At 46.8% G+C, this 23694-nt stretch overlaps 1 protein-coding gene across 2 annotated transcripts in view; it reads right to left on the bottom strand.

Annotated features, from left to right (window-relative positions):
* SLC2A9 (solute carrier family 2 member 9) overlaps positions 1-10699 on the bottom strand; it is a 213318-nt gene extending 202619 nt beyond the window's left edge. The window contains exon 1 of one of the 2 annotated variants that reach the window (XM_067036383.1): positions 10446-10699. The gene's annotated coding sequence lies outside the window, so the exon portion shown is untranslated. The remainder of the gene's footprint in view (positions 1-10445) is intronic. The other variant, XM_067036384.1, reaches the window with a different exon arrangement.
* Between the last annotated feature and the right edge of the window lie 12995 nt (positions 10700-23694).

The following is a 23694-nucleotide window of genomic DNA, read 5'->3' as shown; positions in this document are numbered from 1 at the left end:
TGAGTTGCCCTTGGGGCGCCCCCCTCCTCCAAACAAATTAGAAGACACATATCATCACAAACCTAAATTTCCCTCTCGTAGAGCACCATCTATAGAAGATCCTGAATTGGCTGCTTGTGTCCCTGTGGTATTTGAAGGAGAAATTGATGATGAGGTCAATTGGGAACCCCTCCCTTATAAAATTATAAAGGAATTAAAAGTAGCCTGTGCAGATTATGGGCCTTTGGCACCATATGCTCTTACATTATGGGATGCTCTAGCTAACAGATGGATGACTATTTATGATTGGACACAAGTGGCTAAAGCCTGCCTCTCTGGAGGTCAATATCTCCTTTGGAGAACTGAATATGAAGATCTGGCTAAAAAACAAACAGCCATAAATAAAAAAAAGGAAACCACATATTACGTTAGATATGCTAATAGGAACAGGAGATTATGATACAGCACAAAGTCAAATGTATGTAGAAAAAGAAATATTATTGCAAATAACTGCATGTGCTGTAAATGCCTGGAAGGCTCTTCCTTTAACATCTGGCAAAGCAACCACACTGGGTGAAATTAAGCAAAAACCTGATGAGGCATATGAGGATTTTGTCTCATGGCTGCTAAAGGCTGTTAAAAGAGTTATCAGTAATGAGGAAGCAGCTGATATGCTATCTAAGCAACTGGCTTTTGAAAATGCGAACAGTACCTGTCAAGCTTTGTTAAGAACAATTACAGATATTGCAACAATCCAATGAAGACTGGCAAATAGCTTTAAGTTTCTATACTGGACAGATTTTATTCCATGTACCCAAACATCCCCTGATTCAATTTTTTGCTAAACATCCTGTTATATTTCCAAAATATTATACAGATAAGCCTATTCCGGGAGCGATATTGGTATTTACGGATGGATCATCTAATGGAAAAGCTGCTATATTGATTAATAAAACTCCTAAGGTAATACAGACTCAAGAAACTTCTGCTCAGAGAGCAGAGCTAATAGCAAGAATACAAGTTTTTGTTGAGTTACAAAATCACACTTTTAATTTATATTCTGATTCTCAGTATGTGGTCAGACTATTTCCTCATATAGAAACAGCAGTCCTGCCAGAACAAAGGACAACAATTTTTGACCTTTTAAACCAGCTACAAAAACAGATCTGGACTCGCTCCCTCCCATATTATATTGGTCACCTGTGAGCTCACTCTAATTTGCCTGGAGCTATACATGAAGGTAACAATAAGGCTTATGAGTTAACTAAATCTACGATTTATTCTTGTATAGAGGAGGCGAAAGCTTCTCACGATTTGCATCATCAAAATTCCTCTGTCCTCCGGCATCAATTCCACTTATCTCGAGAAGTAGCAAGATCAATAGTAAAAAATTGTCCTTCTCATCAACCTGTTTTGCCTATGGGAGTGAACCTCGCGGGTTACTGCCCGATATGTTGTGACAAATGGATGTGACTCACATCGCAACTTTTGGGAAACTTTCTTATGTTCATGTTTCTGTAGATACTTATTCTCATGTAATATTAGCCTCTGCTAGAACTGGAGAAGCTTTTAAGGATGTAATGCAACATCTGTTTTTCTGTTTTGCCTTTTTGGGAATCCCCAAAGCCTTAAAGACAGATAATGCTCCAGCTTATGTTTCAAAACCTTTTAAAGAGTTCTGTCAAAAATTTCATATCTCTCATTCCACTGGCATCCCTTATAATCCCCAGGGACAAGCCATAGTGGAAAGGGCTCATCAAACCCTAAAGACACAAATACAAAAATTACAACAAGGAGAATTTAAACACAGTTCTCCACATCACATTCTCCAACATGCCCTATTTTGCGGGAGTCCAGCTCCTGCAGGTCCAGGAATACCTGAGGGATGGACAGCGTCTGCGAGGGGAAGTTAAATAAATCAATAACACTGTGTATGTACAAGCATGGTCTCTCTCTTTATTTTCTCACAGTCAGATTTATATACCCTAAGTGATTACATCATCAGGTGTTTAACTAAAACCTCAGAAGATATTCACAGTAGATTGTACCTAATACTTCTAGATGTACTTTTAAAGTAATTCTAAAGGTTCTCAAAACATCATTGTTTTTTCTTCAAGTAGGTTCGATCCATACTAATAACAAAGCCAAGCTAATAGGTAACAAGCCATTAAAAGAAACTATGGAGGAGGAAGTTTCCTAAACTTTCCTATGTGTCCTAGAGGTGCACATGGACAGGTTTTAATAATGTATCCCCTAAATCATCTACAATATTTTTCACAATTTAATCTATCACTGTGTTTTTCCAGGCAAGAAGATCTGTCTGAATGGACGAGTCAACAATTCCAATGTTGGCAGTCGACTCTGTATGATTAATTTATCCTTATACCAAAACCAACAATACCTATAATCATTTATTACTCCCATGTAGGGCCATTGTTTTTTTATTGTTGGTGTTTTCCATAGAAACAACCCTACATTTCCAGGTTGTTTGTTTTTTCTCCCACCAGCCAGGGGCTGTTGTTAAAAAGTCCCAATTCGTAGGTTTTGGTTTGGGGGGGGGGGTATGTTTTACACGGTTAAGCTTGGGACAGGGTGGGGGGGTTGTGGGGGAGTTGTGGGGGGGTGGGGGGTGGGGTAAATCCCCCATATACTTTTTCAAGGCAGAAGCACAAAATTACAAAACAGCTCAGAAGAGATGTAGTCAGCTTCCTGGGTGCAGCACTGCCCTGCAGCGCTGTCTTGGTGTTGTTCCATGACCCTGGCATGGCACAGAGGCTCCAGGTTGGCTTCCAACACTATTTGTTCTTAATAATTTAAATATGGATTCTCAAGGAAATACTGCTGTGTTAAGACATCGGAATCCTGATATAAGTAAACCCAAACCCATGATAAAATGGAAAGATTTACTCACAGGACAATGGAAAGGACCTGACGTTTTACTAACTTGTGGAAGAGGGTATGCTTGCATATTTCCACAGGACGCAAATTCACCTTTGTGGGTGCCAGACCGTCTCCTCAGACATGTCGGGGCCTCCACCCCCACCCCTATACTTTCCAGTCAAGCGCAAGTCGCCACCTCCGGAGACATCCGCTGTGAGACCGCTGTCTCAGCAGATGAAGAACCTCAGCTTGACGGAGCGCCCACAGCTGCGTCCGCGTAAGCGCCGTACCAACTCCACTCTCTCCGCTGAACCACCGACATGGGGACAAATTAAACACCTCACTCAAGAAGCAGAGAAGATAATCACCGTGGCCAAGGTGCCACGGTGACACCTACTAATCTCTTTGTTGCTATGCTTGCTGTTCTGGCCAGCCAGAATAGACATTTCTATCTCCTGTATTTCTCAATATATTCATGACTGGAGCAATCCAGACCCTTCTGTAGATTATAGAAAGTACTTACAACATGCAAATGTACAATATACCTGGAATGAATCCTTTATTCCTCCTCCTACTCGCATTAATAGATGGCATAATAGTGCTTGGGTTCCTCCTATCCTAACCCTATCTTATAATGGTTCTATATACGTTCAACCTTATCTCCGGAAGGCTATTGCTGCTACCTACCCTGTAATGTTACATAGACAGTCAAAAACTGACATGTATGCTGTACAAGCCTGTATTGCTGCGCCATATGTTTTCTTAATTTCCAATGATTCTCTAAAGCTTGATATATTTCAAAATGGGACTTAATTTTGGTCAGTATGTTATGATTGTATATTAACTAGTTGTGTACATCCTGATCTTAAAGTACAAGTGTTGATGATTTTAAAGCGCCCGCCGTACATAATGCTTCCAGTTAAATTACCAGGTGTATGTTATGATGATTATGGATTACAAGTCATAAAAGAAACGCAATTGTTACTGCGCGCCAAAAAATTTGCTGCTACTCTAATTTTAGGCATATCCACTTTGATTACTGTAATTACCTCCTTTTCCCTTTCAACGATTGCTTTGACTCAACAAGTACATACCGCTCACCATGTAAATGAACTTTCTAAAAATGTCTCTCTAGCTCTTGCTACGCAGGAATAAATAGATAGAAAGTAGATGTCTTGGAGGAAGCAATTTTACATATAGGACAGGAACTTATGAATCTTAAAAGTAAGACTAGCTCTGAGATGCCATAAGGAATATAGATGGATTTGTGTAACCCCATTAAAAGTTAATAAGTCCTTATACTCTTGGGAACAAATACAAACTCACATATTAGGTGTCTGGAATCATTCAGATTTAAGTTTAGATTTAGAAAAGTTACATCAAGAAATACATGATATTGGCAATGCTCAATTGGATGATCGCCCTGCAGAAGCTGCACAATCCTTTTTTGATAGCATTAAATCCTTTGTATCTCAAAAAACCTTATTTACTTTATTTACAAACATAGGCATAATAGCTGCTATAATATTAATCCTGTTTTTTCTCCTTCCAGTCATCTTCAAGATCTTAAGTAAAAGTATCCATCAAGTCTCCACTGAATTACACAACGAGCTTTTAAAAAATAAAAAAAGGGGAGAAGTTGGAAGCCAACCTGGAGCCTCTGTGCCATGCCAGGGTCATGGAACAACACCAAGACAGCGCTGCAGGGCAGTGCTGCACCCAGGAAGCCGACTACATCTCTTCTGAGCTGTTTTGTAATTTTGTGCTTCTGCCTTGAAAAAGTACATGGGGGATTTGCTCCCCGTCCCAAGCTTAATCGTGTAAAACATCCTCTTCCCCCTCCCAAACCAAAACCTACGAATTGGGACTTTTTAACAACAGCCCCTGGCTGGTGGGAGAAAAAACAAACAACCTGGAAATGTAGGGTTGTTTCTATGGAAAACACCAACAATAAAAAAACAATGGCCCTACATGGGAGTAATAAATGATTATGGGTATTATTGGTTCTGGTATAAGGATAAATTAATCATACAGAGTCGACTGCCAACATTGGAATTGTTGACTCGTCCATTCAGACAAGGCTTCTTGCCCAGAGGAACACAGTGATAGATTAAATTGTGAAATTTATTGTAGATGATTTAGGGGTACATTTTAAAAATTTGTCCATGCGGACGTCTGGGACACATAGGAAAGTTCAGGAAACTTCCTCCTCCAGTTTCTTTTAATGGCTTGTTACATATTAGCTTGGCTTTGTTATTAGTATGGATAGAACCTACTCTAAGAAAAAACAGTGATGTTTTGAGAACCTTTAGAATTACTTTAAAAGTACATCTAGAAATATTAGATACAATCTATTATAAATATCTTCTGAGGTTTTAGTTCAACACCTGATGATGTAATCACTTAGGGTATATAAATCTAACTGTGAGAAAATAAAGAGAGAGACCATGCTTGCACATACACAGTGTTATTGATTTATTTAACTTCCCCTCGCCGACACTGTCCATCCCTCGGGTATTCCTGGACCTGCAGGAGCTGGACTCCCGCAACGGGTCAACTCTTGCTGCTTTGTCGATGGAGGAGTAAAATCAGCCCGTGGTGAAATACACAAGAGCCATCACTTGGGAAGTGTTGCTCCCATGGTCACGGCCATTGCTGTTATTTTATGAACGCGTGTTGTCCTCCTGACCTCTCTCTAGCTCAAAAGTGATGCAGGCGTGCTAATCCTACTCTTTTTCAGCACCAGGAGATAGATGGAGGGCTGGAGTGGCAGAGATATGTGAGGGAGAGAGGTGAGGGGCTAAGAGCGTTGCTGGGCAGCTGGGACAAGATCCAAGCTCAGCCAAGGGCATCAACAGCCTCCTTCTGAGCAGTTCACAGAGAGAGGTGAGGGCGTGGGAAGTGATGCATGGTTTAGGGGTGAAGCACAGAGAGATGGGTGCCCAGGAGTCCCACCCACCTCGGGAAAGGAACCCTGCGCCTGGCTCAGGCATGAATTCAGGCCCTGGGAGACAGTGCTGTCTTGGGAGCCTGGAAAAGCCATCCAATTCCCTTGGCATCGATTGGAAGCAAGCGGGCAACCTCCTCATGGCTAATCCCATTTCCCCAGTGCCTTGTTGTTGACAAAGGAGGGCTGGAGAGCAGGAGGAAATCACCTGATCCCTGGAAGACACCTACTCAAGGTGTCTTTATCAACCAACCTCTGATGACTGCACGGCCCACACGCTAGAAAGATGACATTTCTGTGCCTGGGTGGCTTCAGCTGTACTTTAGGACATGCAGACACACCAAGAAAAGGCTGTGGAGAGAGGGGATTGCCTTCCCAGGCTTTTCAAACCTTCCACAATTACCCAGCTGGCGCCCACCCCTTCTTTCCCCAAGCAGTCACCCAAACTCTCTCTTGACATCTTTTTTGCTATAATAAATCATTCTCAGGTGCCAGGACAATTCAACCATTGGTTTAGCAGCAACTAGATAAAAAGTATAAGATGATGACAGAGCCTGAGATTTGATGTCAGACCTCAAATCCCAACTGCTGCTCCCCAGCATGTCTCGTGGGACAAGTCACCTCTCTGCAAAGTGGGGATAAGGGAATCATCTCAAGGTCACGTACAGATCAAGTGAGATGCAAGGGTATATACCTAGGAATGGAATTGCTGTATCAAATGGTAATTCTGTGTTTATTTCTTGAGAAACACCAAACTATTTTCCACAGTGGCTAAACCAGTTTACATTCCCACTAATCACTCCTGGGTGTATACCTTTGAAATGGCCTGCAATGTAGCAAGCTCCAGGTAAATATTTGCTATTGCACTTACTGTTGAGAAATCTCTTTATCGCTCATTATTTTTATTCTGTTCCTTTATTTATTCTTTTACAAATGTCTACGGAGCTCCTACTGTGAGGCCAATGCAGTGCTAGATGCTGAGAAGGCTGCAAAGAAGGGAAACCCTGTCAGGAAATTCACAGTCTAATCAGAAGGGTGAGCCACTGGAAGGGACCTACTTTTAGTGAGCACCTACTATGTTCCGGGCACTGGTTAGGCATAGCCTCATCTAATTCGAAGAACAGCCCCTGAGCTCTTGTTACCTCCATTCTACTGCTGAGCCTGCTGGGATGTCAGAGATCACCCCACTTGCCCAAAGCACCATGCCTTGTGGATGAGAACTGACGCTTTTAAAGCGAGACCACCTGCTCTGTCTGCCCTGACACCCGTTCATTGCCGCTGTGTGGGCAAGGCCCTCACCAGAGAGAACAAGTCCGTCAGGGTGAGACCTTGATGTCAGACACCTTTCTCTTCTTTCTTTTTTGGCAGCCCAGCATCCAGACAGACTTCTCACTTGGGAGCACCTCCCATTTGTGGGTCTTATGGGTGCATCCCTTTCACCTTTTCAAAAATTTCCTTCCTTCCAGCAATTATCTCATTTCAGTAGCATCCATTTCTCCCTCTCTCTTAGGTCATCCCAGGCTCTGTACAAAAACCTCTTAATGTCACCAATTAAAAAACAAAAACAAAACTAACTGTTGGCAAGGATGTGGAAAGATTGGAGCCCTTGTACTTTGCTAGTGGGGATGTAAACCGGTTCAGCCATGGTGGAAAATAGTTTGATGGTTTCTCAAAAAATAAACGTAGAATTACCATATGACCCAGCCATTCCACACCTAGGTCTAGACCCAAGAGAATTGAAAAAAGGTGTTCAAACAAAAACTTGTACAGGAAAGCTTACAGCAGTGGTATTCACAATGGCTAAAAGGTGGAAACAGCCCAAATATCCATCAACAAATGAAAAGATAAGCAATTGTGGTCTCTCCATACAATGGAATGTTATTCAGCCAAAGAAAGAAATGAAGTTCTGACATGTTTTACAATGTAGAAACTTGAAACCCTCATGCTAAGTGAAAAACAGCTAGATTTGGAAGGTCAACTGTTGTATGATTCCATTTAAATGAAATGTCCAGAAGAGGCAAATTTACAGAGGCTGAAAGCAGATTAGTAGTTGCCTGGGGCCAGGGGAGGAGGCAATTGGGAAGCAGCTATTAATGGGTCAAGGGGTTGCTTTTGGGGTGGTGAAAATGTTTTGGTTCTAGACAGATGTGGTGGTTGCACAATATTGTTAATGTACTAAATGCCACTGAACTTTGCAGTTTTGTTTTTGTTTTTTTGGCACTGCGCAGCATGCGGGATCTTAGTTCCTGGACCAGGCATCAAACCCGAGCCCCTTGCAATGGAAGCACAGAGTCCCCTGCAATGGAAGCACAGAGTCCGAACCACTGGACAGCCAGGGAAGTCCCTGAATTGTTCACTTTAAAATGGTTAAGTTTATGTTAAGTAAATTTCACCGCAATTTTTTTAAAAAAACCCTCCCCTTGACCCCATGACCTCCCACTCCCACCTGTTTCCTTGGTCTTGTTACAGGAACTCACTGTGTCATTTTCATTTCTCTCCTCAGCTCGTGCCCGTGGGGTTTTTGACCCAGGGCACCTCTCAATCATCTGAAGTCAGTAGTCAATTCCCTGTAGCCTCCCAGCAGCTTTGGTGAAGTTGATCACTCCTCTTTTTTCTGGGTCCTTCTACAAACTTTCTTGTCCCATCTTCCAGCCAACATGCCTCGACTCAGTTACCATTTTGAAATAAATTAAAATTTTCAACCTGTTTTTTTAAAAAAATGGTGGAATGGAATGTTCTAAATTCAGACCCTCCTCCCTACTCATCAGTTTGGTTTGAGTTGGCAGATCAAGGCTTTGGCATCCATAGTGACCCAGCTTCAAACCCTGACTCTGCTGCCCACCAGCTGTGTGACCTTAAGCAACTCAGCTACCCTCTCTGAGCTCAGCTTCCTTACCTGTATGGTAAACAGCATGTCCCATAACAACATGTGTGGGGATCAGTAGCCGTGTGTGGACATGATACTCAGCACCCAGTAGAGACTCTTAAATAGTACCTAGTTTTTAACGTCTCTATGTCAATCTTTCATAAATTCAGAGGGTCCGGATTAGATGTCAAAGAAAGGCTGTGGACCAGACATGGTCAGCTCAGATCCTGCTGAGACCTGGAGGCTCACCCAAGCCCCTTCCCTGAGCTTGCTGGGTTGTTCCCGCCTCACTGGCCGCCCTCCAGGTTCTTCTGGGGCCTCCCCTTCTCCTCTCTGCACTTGCCCCCCGGTCTCCTGGGTGGCTCTGATCCCATCTCTACACTAGGGAGTCCTGTAACAGGGAAGAGGCAAATCTGACTACTTGTTGGACCTGTTTCTTTTACTTTAACCTTTGCTTTCCACTGCTTTTGTTCACTAAAAGGATACTGTCTATACACAATGGCCTGCCTGGGGGGAGGTGGGGAACCCTGCCCCTCTGCCTGAATGGTAAACCAAAGTGCCTTTGTTCGCCTGTGGATGGCTACAAGAAAGAAGAAATTAACACATCTCCTCCCTGAGGCTGGCCATTCCAAGGGGCATTTGCAAATCTTTTTTTTTTTTTTTTTTTTTTTTTTTTGTGGTACGCGGGCCTCTCACTGTCGTGGCATCTCCCGTTGTGGAGCACAGGCTCCGGACGCGCAGGCTCAGCGGCCATGGCTCACGGGCCCAGCCGCTCCGCGGCATGTGGGATCTTCCCGGACCGGGGCACGAACCCGTGTCCCCTGCATCAGCAGGCGGATTCTCAACCACTGCGCCACCAGGGAAGCCCGACATTTGCAAATCTTATGGCCTTTTTACTTTACTTCCTCATCTCCTCCCCATCTCCGTTCTATAAAAGAAACTGGCATCCAAACCCAAATAAGATGGTTCTTTTGAGATATTAGTCTGCTATTCTGCCGGCATCATCTCCCAGAGCGAGCTTGGACTCATATTACAGTCCCACGTTTTACGTCACCAGCCCAGACCTGTGTCCCACGTTCCTATCCAGAGCACATCGTCACTCGGATACGAAATGGAATGAAGCTGGCAAGTGGCTGGGTCAGCTCCTGACAGAGCAAGGACTTGAAGACAGTCATGTGCCTGAGGCCAGAGCGGTCGCCCTGGGCTGCACTCAGCTACTCCCTCCACTTGGATGAATAATCCGAGTCTCAAACTCACTGTGTCGGAACCTTCTCCCCTACAGTCTTCTCTTCCAGGTAAATGGCATCACTGTTCTACCTGCGGTCCACACCCCGCCTCGCCCCTGAGATCTACCCAGGATCTGACCACTTCTCTTCATCTTCTCCCGACCCTCTCAGGGTTATGTCCTCAGCTCTTAGCAAGGTCCACAGGCTCTGACCCTCACCGACTCATACCCGACCCATGTCCCCACCCTCTCTTCCCCCTTCCCCTCCACTCTGGCCAGCTGGACCCCTTGGTGTCCTCAAGCAAGTCTAGTACACGCTTGTCTCAGGACCTTTGGTACCTGCTGTTCTTCTGCCGAGAACACCCTGCCTCAGATTCCCAAAGGGCTCCCTGCTCACTTCCCTCTGGTCTCCGCTCAGATAGGACCCACTGGAGAGGACCCCTGACCTCCTGATGCTAAATGCAGCCCACATAATCAACCCCTCATTTCCGTCTACCCTACCTCTTTACTTTGGGAATGGCGCCCATCACCACCTGGTGACTAGTTACCTGTTTGTTGATCCGTGTCCTCCAACAGGAACCTGTAGCCCAGAGAGCTGGGATTTGGTTTTCTGTGCTGGCCACTCTTCGCCTCCCAGCTCTGGTCCTCCACCTTCTCTGCCCTGCTCCTGCCCTGGCTGGCCTGCTCTCTTGCAACTGGCTGTCAGCCCAGGAGTAGGTGAGGGGTGTGAAGAGAAGGAGTTGGGGGCGCTTCTTCCCAGCTCCCTCCCTGCTCTGGTAACAGCTACATCCTCCTCAACGCCAGCTGCCCCAGGCGGCCCCACCCTCCAAGGCTCTCAACCAGCTCCGCCCTCCCTCGCACTTGGGCTGAGGCTTCCTGCTGTCCCTTGTATGTTTCTTTCCCTCTGCCAGGGCCTCTGTAAGTCCTCCCTTCACCATCTGGGGTAGATTCTGTTTCCCCCCCCCCCCCCGAAACCCTAGCCCTGCCAGGCTGTCACATTCTCTGCTGCGTCCAGCACCTAGGACAGTGTTCTGAAAGCAGTGAGCGCTCAATAAACATTCTTTACAATGAATTAGCTAATGAATTAATTAGCAGAAGAAAAAATGGAAGGAAATCAATATGCTATTTGAAGGAATGAATAGATAAACGGATGGAGCGAAGCATTTTGTTTCCTTGAAAGAAAAAATGAGTTAAGCAGATGAGTTAACTTTCATGGAAGCATAAGCACACACACAAAAAAAGGAAACAGAATCCCTGGGTTTCTCTGAATTGTGCACTCAGTGGACCACTGAGCCTGTCTCCTCCATTGGCTGTCACCCTGAAGGTTAAGATTACAGGAACGGTCCTCCCAGACAGACGCATACAGAGTCTGAAATCCCCTTGACGTTGGAGCCCCAGCTGCCAGCCCCACCTTTCCAACCTGGTGAGGTCTGGAGGAGGTCAGGAGAAGCCAAATGGTCCCTCTGGGGAGGGGCAAAGGAGCAGAGCAAGGGAGGGGCCGAATCAAGGCCAACACCAGCTGATGTCACTGTTGGGCCCAGGCCTGCAGACTCTGTCCAACTTTTACAGCCCTGACCCTGGTCCCGGGGCTATAAACGTCCCAGCAGCAGTGCAGGGGGCTTATTCCTTGAGGAGGAGCCACAGGTGAAGCTACACATGGACACCTATTCACTGCGTGTTGCCAAGCAAGCTCTCCTCTGGGAAAGAAATCCCTTGGTCCATTCATTCATTCATTCGCTTATTCGGTCATTTATTCAACAAAGGTTTCCCGGGGACTTACTAAGAGGCAGGCCCTTGGTGAGTTGCTGGGATACAGAAATCAATCAGATAAAGTCCCTCCTGGAAGGAGCTGGCACTCATAGGAGGGAGACAGATGCACAGCAGAGAAGTGTAACAGTGAGGAAACTGTCCGTCTGTCCAGCCAGCCAGCAGACATGCACCGCATGTGCACTGTGGTCCAGGCACTGTTCCAGGTGCTGGGATGGAACAATGAAAAAACACAGCAAAAATTCCTGTCCTCGTGGAGCTGACATTCAGGGAGGGAGAGAGATCATAAATAAAACACATAAGTAGATGATGCAGTATATTAGAATGTGAGAGATGCCATGGGGGGAAAAAATCATTAAAGGAGGGAGATGGGAGTGTAGGGTGGTGGGGATAAGGAGATGGCAAATGTTTAAAAGATGGTTCTGGAAGGCATCCCTACAAAGGTGACATGTGAGCAAAGACTTGAAGGAAAGGAGAGGCTGAGCCACCTGGAGCACTGGGCTGTGTGTTACAATTGTCAAAGACACAAGGGACTAACTATCCCCGCAGCCCAGAAGGAAAAGCTCTCTGGGTGGGAAGGAAAAGAGATTTCCAGCAGAAGGACAGCCGAGGGAGAAGGGCCAAAAGGGCAAGTAGTTGCCGGACTGTAGACTGCGGGGGAGAGGAGAGTGACGGGAGATCTTTCCAGAGAGGTCGGTGAGACAGGAAGATGGGAGGAACCCTGTTGCTTAGACTGGGTCCTGTTGGCAAGGGATTCGCTTTGAGTAGTGGGATAGTGAGCGATGGAGAGATTAAGATGCTGATACTAGACCACTAACCAGCTTCAAACCCCAGCTCTACCACTGGCTCTGTGACATTGGTAAGTCACTTAACCTCTCTGAGCCTCAGTTTCTTCCCTATCTGTAAAAGACAAGAGTCACAGAACCCACTTCACAGGACCAAGTGTCTTAGAACTGTGTCTGCATCATTTATTCCTCCGAAAGAGCACAGAGGGGCCAGACCAGCCTGGAGGAAGGGAGGTGCATTTGAGAGCTTGCAAGGTCTTTGATCACATGTCCTAGAGCAGGACATTTGAATGTAAAGATGATTTATCCCTTTGTTCGATGCCTGATTCCTAAGCACTAGCCATCTTCCAGGCAACATGCTGGAGATACAGACATGGATCTGCCCTCTTGGGTTTGCAATCTGGGTATAGGGGCATGGATTCCAACATGCACCATCCAGGGTAGGCTTGCATAGTGTGTGGAGTCAAGGGGCAAAGCCTGGCTCTGAAAAAACCTAGAACACCAGAGAGGGCAGTGACAGCATGACGTCGGTCACTGCCACCACCTGGAGATTTCCTTAAAAACAGATTTCTGGCCCCCACCCAGACCCACTGATTCTGAAAACCCAATGGGAAGGTCTAATAAACTATCATTCAATGTGCCCCAGGTAATTCTAATTATCAGCAAAATTGGCAAATGCTGATCCAACACAACCCCCTCTTTTTGCAGACAGGAAGCGTGGCGTCCAGAGACTTGCCGGTGGATAAGCAGCCAGTGTATAGCCAGGCAAGGCTGGAAATCAGAGCCCTCACATCCCCATCTGCATTCATTTCCTAGGGCTGCATGACAAAGCACCACAAACTGGGTGGCTTAAAACCAGAGACATGTGTCCTCTCACACTTCCAGAGGCTAGAAGTCTGAGACCAAGGTGTCAGCAGGGCAAGGCTGTTCTCTCTTGAAGGATCCAGGGAGCATCTGTCCTGTGCCTTTCTCTCACCTGCTGGTGTCGTTTGCCATCCTTGGCTTATAGCCAAACAACTTGTCTCTGTCTCCATCCTCACCTGGCCTTCTCCATGTGTGTCCTCTTCTTGTAAAGACATCTGTTATCTTAGATTAGGGCCCACCCTACTCCAGTGTGACTTTATCTTAACTAATTCCATCTGCAATGACCCTATTTCCAAATTAAGTTCACATTCTGAGATAACTCGGGGTTAGGACCTTCAACATCTCTTTTGGGAGACACGGTTCAACCTGCAACACCTCCAAGGCTTATGTGTTCCTCCCGCTGACATATTTAATGGTTATGAGCCTCCTAATTCCGGGAAGATCTCAGGGTACCGACACTAAAATAAAACGGATAAAACAAGACTAAGGTAATAAGAAATAATGAATAAGTAATCAAACAGAAGAGGGGACATAACTGTAACAGATCTTGGGCTAGAGATGGTTTGAAGCCACCGATGACTCAGGTTCACTCTGAGTGTCTGGACTCCTGACTCCCCGAGAGGGAGTTGTCTTTATAGGAATGTGGCCAGGCATCTGGAAAGGACCCCTTCAAGCAAAGGCAAAGTTGATGATGTGAGAGTGTGTCTCCTGGACCTTCTGAACTTAAAGATGTTACCCCCAAGCCTGTTTCACACGTTGTTCTAGAAAATGGATGAGATCATGCAAATTACATAACTGGGATAAATAACATTTTTATAAATCATTGCAACTTACAAAACTTTTTCATGTTTATTAGCAGAGATAACCTTCCCCAGAATTTTGTGGGGTGGATGGACTCACACCTTACACTCGCAATGACAGACTGAAGGACAGAGAGGTAAGTCAAGGCCACAAAGTGAGTTGTAAATGAGTCACAACTAAACCAGGCTTCCTGGCTCTCAGCCCAGGCCTCTCCCCACTATTTCCCCCATGTCAGCAAGGCTTTAATGCTCTCCACCACTCTTTGCACGCTCAGTCTGCAAAGTCATCATAGTCAATCAGTCAATAAGTGTGTAAGGAAATGGCTATATTCAATTAAAATATTATACATTCTGGTTACTACTTAATTGACATTGTCTCATCTGTTTTCAACAAGCTATGAAATAGCCTAAGCAGACATCAGCTCCAAGGCTGGAGTTAAGTCACAGGCCACCACCATCCCAGCCCTGTGGGGTTCTTGTACTGGATGGTACTCAGAGAAGATGCTAGAAGGAACAGAGGCCACTCCCAGCCCCCATTACGGGCTCCAACCTCCCCTCCAACATAGCTTCCTTCCAGCTAAGAAAGACCACCACTTCCTGGAGTGTTCTCAAGCCAGACTACATGCGGCTGAATTAACTTGAAAAGATCCTTTGAAAGGTATTGAAGAGAGCTGCTGAAATGAATAGGCTGGCCTCTGTAGCTAAGCTGGAGTTTGGAACCCAAGCAAAGATGGAAATCCATATGTACTACATTTGTCCTTTGACAAGCAATGGATTGTTATTATTCGGAGCTTATCCTGTGCTAGACCCTCAAGTAAATTTGCATTTCATCCACCCAATCGTCCTGCAAGAATCCATTTTTTGATGAACACGCAGAGACACAGAGAGATGAAGTGGCTTGCCTGCTGTCAAAGAGCAGAATTGTGTTCTGCTGCCTTTGTGTGTAGCCTTTTGCCAAGGGTGCCACCCTGGTGCGGAGGTATCCCTCCTCAGTCAACCTCTCCATGCACTTCCTGGGACCAGGCTGCAGGCACAGCAGGGAGTACGTAGGTGTGGAATTCTCCAGATGTGCACACCTGTGTCTTCTGGGCAGCGAATATTGAGGTACCAGATGTGGAAAGTTACTCACCATCCTGCAGGTTTCCGCCCAGGAAACACTCCTGCCAAATGCACCCTTGAATCATATGCTCCTGCATGGGGCATTTGTGCTGCTTCTCTGTCTCCCTCCTGTCCTAGGGACTCGGGGTGGACTTGTTCAGAGAAGTCTTACCTCCTGCATTTAGCACAGAGTTTCCCCCAGAAAGCCCCTCAGTGCACCCAGAACTGCAGCCTCTGTGCCCCTCACTGCCCTGGGGTGGACATTGGCTCAACACCTCCCAGAAGTCAAAGCGTGATTGGCTGGCATTGGCTGGCCAGCATCCTCCCTGCTCTGCTCTTTGGCAGACCGTGGAGTATCTCCCTTCTTCCTGAGCATGGCCTTGACCTTTATAAAATGAATGGTTCCTAAGTGGCCTCTGAAGGACCAGGACCAGGGCCAGGTTGGCTGGTGAGAACAGGGAGTTTTCCAAGCCTGCCCCTCGGGGTTCTGATTTCATGGATCAGGGATGGCATCTGAAATTTAACAAGCACGCGCCCACTTCACCCCACCCCATCCTGAATGATCCTGATGTGCAGCCTTCAAGCAAATCATCAGCTTTTGAATGTTTCCCAAACTTCTGCCTTAGCCGGCTGCCTTGATGATGTGTTACTTTAAGCAGAGTTATTTATATTTTGTACTCAGCTTTGCCCTAAGACAGTGGTTCTCACCCTGTCTGTTCATTAATGCCCCTTGGGGAGTGTTATATAAAACCCAAAGCCAGGCCCCTCTGAGCTGGAGCATTTTAAAACCTCCCTGGGCAGTTGTAAGGTATGGCCAGGGTTGAGGACCACAGCCTTAAGTATGATATGCATGGAATCTACTAGATATTGAAACATATGCATAAATGCTAACATAAGAGCATGCTCATCCACAACCAACCAAAAAGCATCCTGGGATCCGTGCTTTGAGAAACCCTGGCAGAGGTCGCTATCATGCCTATTTTACAGATTTGGAAACTGAGGCTTAGAGGTTCCCAAATGCTGACTCTTCTAGAATTAGAATGTTACTTGCAGAGAATTCAGTTTCAGCTACCCAACTCTAAACATCATGCTTTTTCTGGTCAGAGGCAGAGAAGTGAGTGGTCCTGCCTTCCAGTGGGGTGGGATTGAGGGGTGATGGGATTCACTCTGGGTACCAGTTTGGAACACAGGCTAAGATGAGGCTTTCCAAAAGACCCACCTTGGGAATCAAGTGTGTTCAGATGTACGCAGAACTCTGCAAAGAGTCTGGCTTTACCACGCTCACCTCGTGATTAATTCCCTCTGGTTTCTTCTGAGATTAGCAAAAAGGAATAAACTTTCACTATTAGAGAAGCCAAGCTCTAATCAGCATTAGAAGGATCAGATTTGTCATGATTCCATCGTTTGTGTGGCTCATAGGCTGGCCCATGACCTTTAGTTCCTGGCAAAGCCTAATTATAGGAAAGCTGTGCTCAGTTTGAAAACTGGCTGCCTGTTTACTGATCCAATCTAATTAGCTTCAGATTCCCTGACCAGCTCAAGAGCAATGAACTGCATCTTGTGTTCACCAAAGCGAGTAAGGAGGCCTCCCTGTTCCCGGGCAGCCCGAGGCAGCTGTATTTATAGTCTGATTCTTCAAGGGCACACAAAATCCCTGTCTTGATGGGCACAGTAGGAAGCTGGAAGGGATTTCCCAAATTAATTTTTTTCCTAAAGACAACGAGTGCTTCTGATTACAAAATCCTAGCATATCAGTCCTAGCCATGATGGGATCAGAAGAATCATGTTACAGCTCTTCCTTTTAGAAATGAGGTCAGAAAGGGCTCAGAGGGACATGCTGGTTAGCAGAACTGAAGGGGATGATACTGCATGTCCTGAGGCTGCCTTCATTCTAGATTCTGAGCACTGTGGATGCTGAGATGAATAAGGCTTAACTCCTGTCCCTTAGGAATGCGCTATGGGTGGGGAAGTGGGTCACAGACATGGACGGAAGTTTCCAGCATATTCTAACAGAGGCAGAGGTGGGATGCCAGATAGGAGGCATGTGGCTGTGTTGTTGTTGTTTTGCTTTTTTTGTGGTACGTGGTCCTTTCACTGTTGTGGCCTCTCCCGTTGCGGAGCACAGGCTCCGGACGCGCAGGCGCAGCGGCCATGGCTCACGGGCCCAGCCGCTCCGCAGCACGTGGGATCTTCCCGGACCGGGGCACGAACCCGCGTCCCCTGCATTGGCAGGCGGACTCTCAACCACTGCGCCACCAGGGAAGCCCCCCTCCATCTTTTGTAGCACATATTTCTCTCTGCATCCTCTTCCAGGGCTAAAGAGTCTCTGAATATCGAACTCAACTTCCTCTTCTTATCCAGTGCTCTGTGAAAATCAAATTTCTGCTCTTAGTGGCTTATTATAACTGCCTTGAGTCTGTGACATTGGAAGATATTACTGGAAAGAACTAAGATGGTTTGTCTTGCAATAGGTGGGATAAGCAAGTGAGATGCTTCATTGTGCCAGGCCGCTCTGTCCACCAGCCCAGGTCTCCTCACCAGCCTGGCTCTGTCAGACACCTATCTGCCCATCCCTGGGCTGCTTCCTTCTGTCTCAGAGGGCTTCCAGGCAGATGCTGCGTGTATCGGAAACACCCACCTCCCTCTGTTCTGCTTCTTTGCATCATACTCATCTCTTAAAGCGCAACCCAAGTCTTGCCTTTTCCAAGAAATCCTCAATATCTACCCAGAAATTTTCTGGATGTAGTACTCTTTTTTTTTTTTTTTTTTTTTTTTTTTTTTTTTTTTTTTGTGATATGCGGGCCTCTCACTGTTGTGGCCTCTCCCGCTGCAGAGCACAGGCTCCGGACGCGCAGGCTCAGCGGCCATGGCTCACGGGCCCAGCCGCTCCACGGCATGTGGGATCTTCCCGGACCGGGGCACGAACCCGTGTCCCCTGCATCGGCAGGCGGATTCTCAACCACTGCGCCACCAGGGAAGCCCTGTAGTACTCTTTTTAAAAATTTTTTACTTTTGGCTGTGTTGGGTCTTCACTGCTGCACACAAGCTTTCTCTAGTTGCGGCGAGCAGGGGCTACTCTTCGTTGCGGTGCGTGGGCTTCTCATTGTGGTGGCTTCTCTTGTTGCAGAGCACGGGCTCTAGGGTGTGCGGGCTTCAGTAGTTGTGGCGCACGGACTCAGTAGTTGTGGCTCATGGGCCTAGTTGTTCCATGGCACGTGGGATCTTCCCAGATCAGGGCTCAAACCTGTGTCCCCTGCATTGACAGGCGGATTCTTAACCACTGCACCACCAGGGAAGCCCCTGGTTGTCGTACTCTTTTTTAAATGGAGAAACTAAGCTTAAAACACTTGGTATCCATGATCAAGTCCAAATTCCTCAGCCAGACATTCACTAGCCTTCACTGCTTGGTCTCACTATCCATTTCTAGCCAAGAAGCAACAAATGAAGCACCCCCTGCCCTCCCCAGTCCCATGGCGGACATTATTAATGACTCAGACTACTCTTTGCACTAAGCCCAGATTCAGCTTCAGAATCCTCTTGACACGTCACTGCAAGCATCAGGGGCACCCAGACACCTGGGTGGGAAAGGGCGTGCTGCCTACCCGTCCTGGCAGCTGCCTCGATGCTGCAGTGTGAGTGCCACAGACTCGGAGCCTGCGTGCACTTACTCCTTGCCCTGCCTCCTCTACCCACTCACCGCTGCCCAACACCAAGTTGCCTCCTTCCTAAGAGGGTCCAGCGCAGCCAAGAGGCGTGAATGATGCCTTCATCTGCTCGAGGATTCTGCCCCGGGGCTGCCAGCACCAAGTTCCTCCTGAGCCCAGTGACTCTGGGAGGAACTCAGAACGGCGAGCACACCCTTCACTGATTTGTTTTTAATCACAGGGGATGAGAGCTGAAAAGGGAAATTATAAACATGGGTTAGGCTTTATTCTGGACAAGCTTCTTCACCAAGAATTCCCATGTCCTGGTTCAGCAGAGCCCGGGTTCCTCTGAAAGTTTGTCATTCTTAAAATATGTATGTGGCGAAGCCCCTAGATGGTCAAATCCTTTCTCCATCCCTAAGGGGCTGAGTCTTCCTTGTTGGTTATCTAAATATGGTTGTTCTCTGATTTCATTGTCAAGGCCTGTGTCCTACACTCATCTACTCAATTAATCAATCAATCAGTCATCAGTACTGACACCCACAGTGTACCTGACCCACCTGGGCTGGTCCCGGGGACACAGAGGTGGACAAGCCACCTGGTCCATGCCCTTGTGGGGCTGACTTCCCGGTGCTACCATCTGAAATCTGGGATAAGGCCCATCCAAGCGATTCCCTTGAAGAGCCATAGGACCTCCGGTTCTTACACCTGAGGGCTCATGTCACCCCAAGCCCTGGCTGCCTACAGATCCCTCCATCCTTCTCAGGGGTCCCCCCGCTTCTCAGGGGTCTCTCCACCTCCGTCCCCGGGGACCTTGCTGTCTTCTGTGATTCTTTCCCCATGAAGCCTTCCACCAATGCCCACTCCCTCTCCCCAGTCTACCCCACCCCTGACAGTCTGACAGGCACCGCATAGCTTTCCCCACTGAGTCTTTCTCCCGGTCCCCACAGGGACACAAACTGAAGAAGGAGGGTGACAAACTGGGAGAATCATGGACTCACACAAGATAGAGACAGCAGGGAGTCCCTTGAAATATATATTCTGTGTACTTTTTTTTTTTCAAGTTTTAAGCCATTTAATTCATGAACAACTTTAAGTGAAATGCACACAGGAGGAACTGGTTCAATTCTCTCCTGTCAGCTGGAACATTCTGACACCTCTGGAGGGGCAGGATCTCCCGGGTGCAGCCCAGACCTGGAGAAACCACCCAGCGTTTGCCTTTGGTGGTGGCAGTGAGACCACAGTCAGAGCCAGTCGCCTGGTGTTTTATGCGGCTTCATTTTCACAAGCCCGTAGCCTCGGCCCAGGGGCAGCCGGAGCCCAGAACCTGGGACCCGATGAGTTGCACTCAAATCCCGCCTTCTCTCCCTGCTGCCTGTGGTTTCAGACAAGTCCCTTCACCTCCTGGGGCTTCTGTCCCCTGATCGGTAAATAGGGGTGAAGACCACGAGACCAGCCTCACAGGGGTGTTGCGCGGATCGAGCCAACACGTGCGCAGTGCTTACGATAGCATCTGCTGCTAGAAATGCTTGATAACAGGTGGGGAAATCGAGGCTCAGAGGGGAGGCTGTCAGCCCGAGGTCACCCAGGAAGACAGGGCAGGGTGCCCCTGAGCCAGCTCCCTCCACCTCGCACTAGCTCCCGAGGCATGTCAGAGGCCACTGGCTCTCAGGTGAGGGGTTTCCTCCATACCTGGGCATGGGGTCAGGACACGTAGGAAAGCGCCAGTGTTGCTGCTGACCCTTGACCCATAGGGACCTGGAATCACTTGGCTCTGGACTGACTCCACCGTCAATCTCAGCACTAAAGCCCATCAATCCATCCCTGAATTCCTGAACCCTGGTCCAGCACGGGCCCTATTGCCTTCTTTTAACACGCTGGCCTCACTCTTTACCATTTGCTTTTTATGATCTGGGCCCCACTCCCTGAAGAACACTGCTTGCCTGCAGATTTCTGAGGTCCACGGCCTGGCCCCTCTGAGAGGTGACTTGCAGAAGAGCATCCTCAGCACCTGGGCTGGGCTTTGTCTGCTGTGCCACCAAGATCCCTGGTGTTTGCCCTCGGTCCCGTGCATCAGCTCTCTCCAGTGACTCAGCATGAGACCAACCTAAGTCCTCCTTCCCGCACCTGATGCCCGGCTCCCCCAGTGCTGCCTGGTTGCCCGTGGTACCCTTGGTCCTTGACCCTTGGCCTTCCCTCAGTGCCAGCAAGTTCCTGCCCTCTTGGGGAACGTGAGCTGTCAGGAGTTCGCCTGGGATCAGCCCACAGGGGTCCTAGGCCCCTCGCCTCAGTCTCGGCTGCTTGACCCTGAGCCACGATTGTTTCTTCCAAACTTCAGTGTCTGCGTCTGTGAAATGGGAATAACAACAGAAAACCCCACTTCACCGGCTGGGAGGGATTCTTGGATCCTGGGGAAATCTCTCTCTGTGACTGCCTCGGACAATCTATAGGGACAACACCAACAATAAATGATAGCTGTTGCTATTAGACCAGAGTTCACAGTTAGTCCAAATGTTTCCATTTTCACACTTTTTGTAACAAAGAAGAAAAATATACATAGCATAACAGTTATGAGCACCGAAGTGAGAGCTAGCAAAGTTTGGGTTCTACCTCTTGCCAACTGTGTGACCCTGCACGAGTTTCCTTACACCTCAGTGTTCATTTCTTCATCTGTAAAATTGAAACATGATATCTAACTCACAAGCTTTGTGTCAAGATGAAAAGAGAAAACGTATGAAAATGTCCTCTCCCAGTGTTGACAGAGAGTAAAAAGAAATCCATAAACAAGGTCATCACTGTTACTATGTTACCATTGTGTACAGGTAATTCCATATGGTTGTTTCCATACTCTATTTACACTTTGGCATCCTGCTTTTTCCAATTTATGTTCCAGAATATTCCCATCATCATTAACATTATTGTACTGACTGTATAATAGTCTGTCTTTTAGGTGCTCATATGTCCTTTAACCAGTTGGTCATCGTTGATTTCCTTTTTTCAATATTACAAACAGCTCCGGAATAGACATATGTGGGCAAATAGGTCCTCCAACATTGTGATTCCTTCCTTGAAATCGATTTCACAAAATGGGATTACTGCATCAAAATGCAATGCACAAGCACAAAATGCAATGCACATTTTTAGGTTTCTTGATGTACATTGATATTTTGGGTTCCAGAAAATTTATACAAATTTGCATTCTTGGGGGTGTATACGAGGCTGCATGACACATCACTCCCTCCCCTGATTTACTAAGGAACAATCTGAGCCTCTCGACTCCGTTCTTTCTGCTCCCGTGTCATGGCATTCTCTTATTTAGGGACAGTGCCCATTTGTTGAGTCATTCACTCATTCACTCATTCATTCATTCATTCAATGCTTAATTCTCAATTTTCATGTTATTTGGCCTTTTTTTCTTTTTTTAAAAACAGCTGTGTTACAGTGTAATTTATATACCACAAAAGGCATCTTTAGAAGTGTATAATTAAATAGTTACAGAGTTAGGCAACCACTATCTAATGTTGGAATATTACCATCATGCCTGAAAAGAAACTCATGCCCCCTTACAGACACTACCTCCCCAGCTTTGGCAACTTCTAATCTAAGTTCCGTCTCTGTAGATTACAGATATGCCTTTTCTGGACTTTTCTTATAAACAGGATTACACAGTACATGACCTTTTGTGTCTGGTTTCTTTCACTTAAGCATGACATTTTTGACGTTCATCCTGTTGGCCAGCGTCTTCTTGATAAACCTTCTTCACTTGGCTTGCAAGGCACTGAGTTTGTTTGTTTCCCTACTACCCTAGTTATTCCTTCTCCTGGAGCTGGGACTTGGGGCAGTAAGTGAGGCATTCACCTTGGGAACAAAATCGAAGGAGGTATTGAAAAATTCCGTCATCGAGATAAATAATATTTAACACAGTATTTCCAAAAAGTCAAAATGAACAAAAAAACTCCACGATGAACAAAATATCAACATTTTAAATAAAGGCAGGATCTAGTGGGGGATGAGGGGGAGGCCAGTGAGGTGCATTTTAGGGGCGAGTGTAGAATCGGATCCTGAGACAAGGTTTTCCACCCACATTCTCTGAAAAACAGGCTTTGGCATCCCGTGGCCACTTTCCCTGCTTTAATTCTTCTTCCTACACCTTTGTTACCCCTTGTCTGTCCCTTAAGTGTTTATTTATTTGTAGATGTGTGTGAGGGCTGATGCATTTCAAAGAATGAGGCCAGATGAGCAGGTGCAGCCACTGTCAAGGAGCAAATAGTTCCTCTATCAGTTGGATTCTTCCCTTAGAATAGACTTCAATAAAGGAGCTACTGTGTCATAATAAACCCAATGCCCAGTTATAAGTTTCTCTTTTTAAATTTTATTTTATTTATTTATTTTTTTTTTGCGGTACGCGGGCCTCTCACTGTTGTGGCCTCTCCCGTTGCGGAGCACAGGCTCCGGATGCGCAGGCTCAGAGGCCGTGGCTCACGGGCCCAGCCACTCCGAGGCATGTGTGTGGGATCTTCCCAGGCCGGGGCACGAACCCGTGTCCCCTGCATCGGCAGGCGGACTCTCAACCACTGCGCCACCAGGGAAGCCCAGTTTCTCTTTTAAAAAAAAAAAAAAAAAAATATTTATTTATTTAGGCTATGTTGGGTCTTTGTTGCTGCGCACGGGCTTTCTCTAGTTGCGGCGAGCCGGGGTTACTTTGTTGTGATGCGCAGGCTTCTCGTTGCGGTGGCTTCTCTTGTTGAGGGTTATAGGCGCGCAGGCTTCAGTAGCTGTGGTGCATGGGCTCAGTAGTTGTGGCTCGCGGGCTTAGTTGCTCTGTGGCATGTGGGATCT

Source organism: Kogia breviceps, chromosome 6 (assembly GCF_026419965.1).
Source record: "Kogia breviceps isolate mKogBre1 chromosome 6, mKogBre1 haplotype 1, whole genome shotgun sequence".
NCBI lineage: Eukaryota > Metazoa > Chordata > Mammalia > Artiodactyla > Physeteridae > Kogia > Kogia breviceps.
Note: the sequence above shows the minus strand (reverse complement) of the source record. Positions and strands in the feature narration are given on the sequence as shown.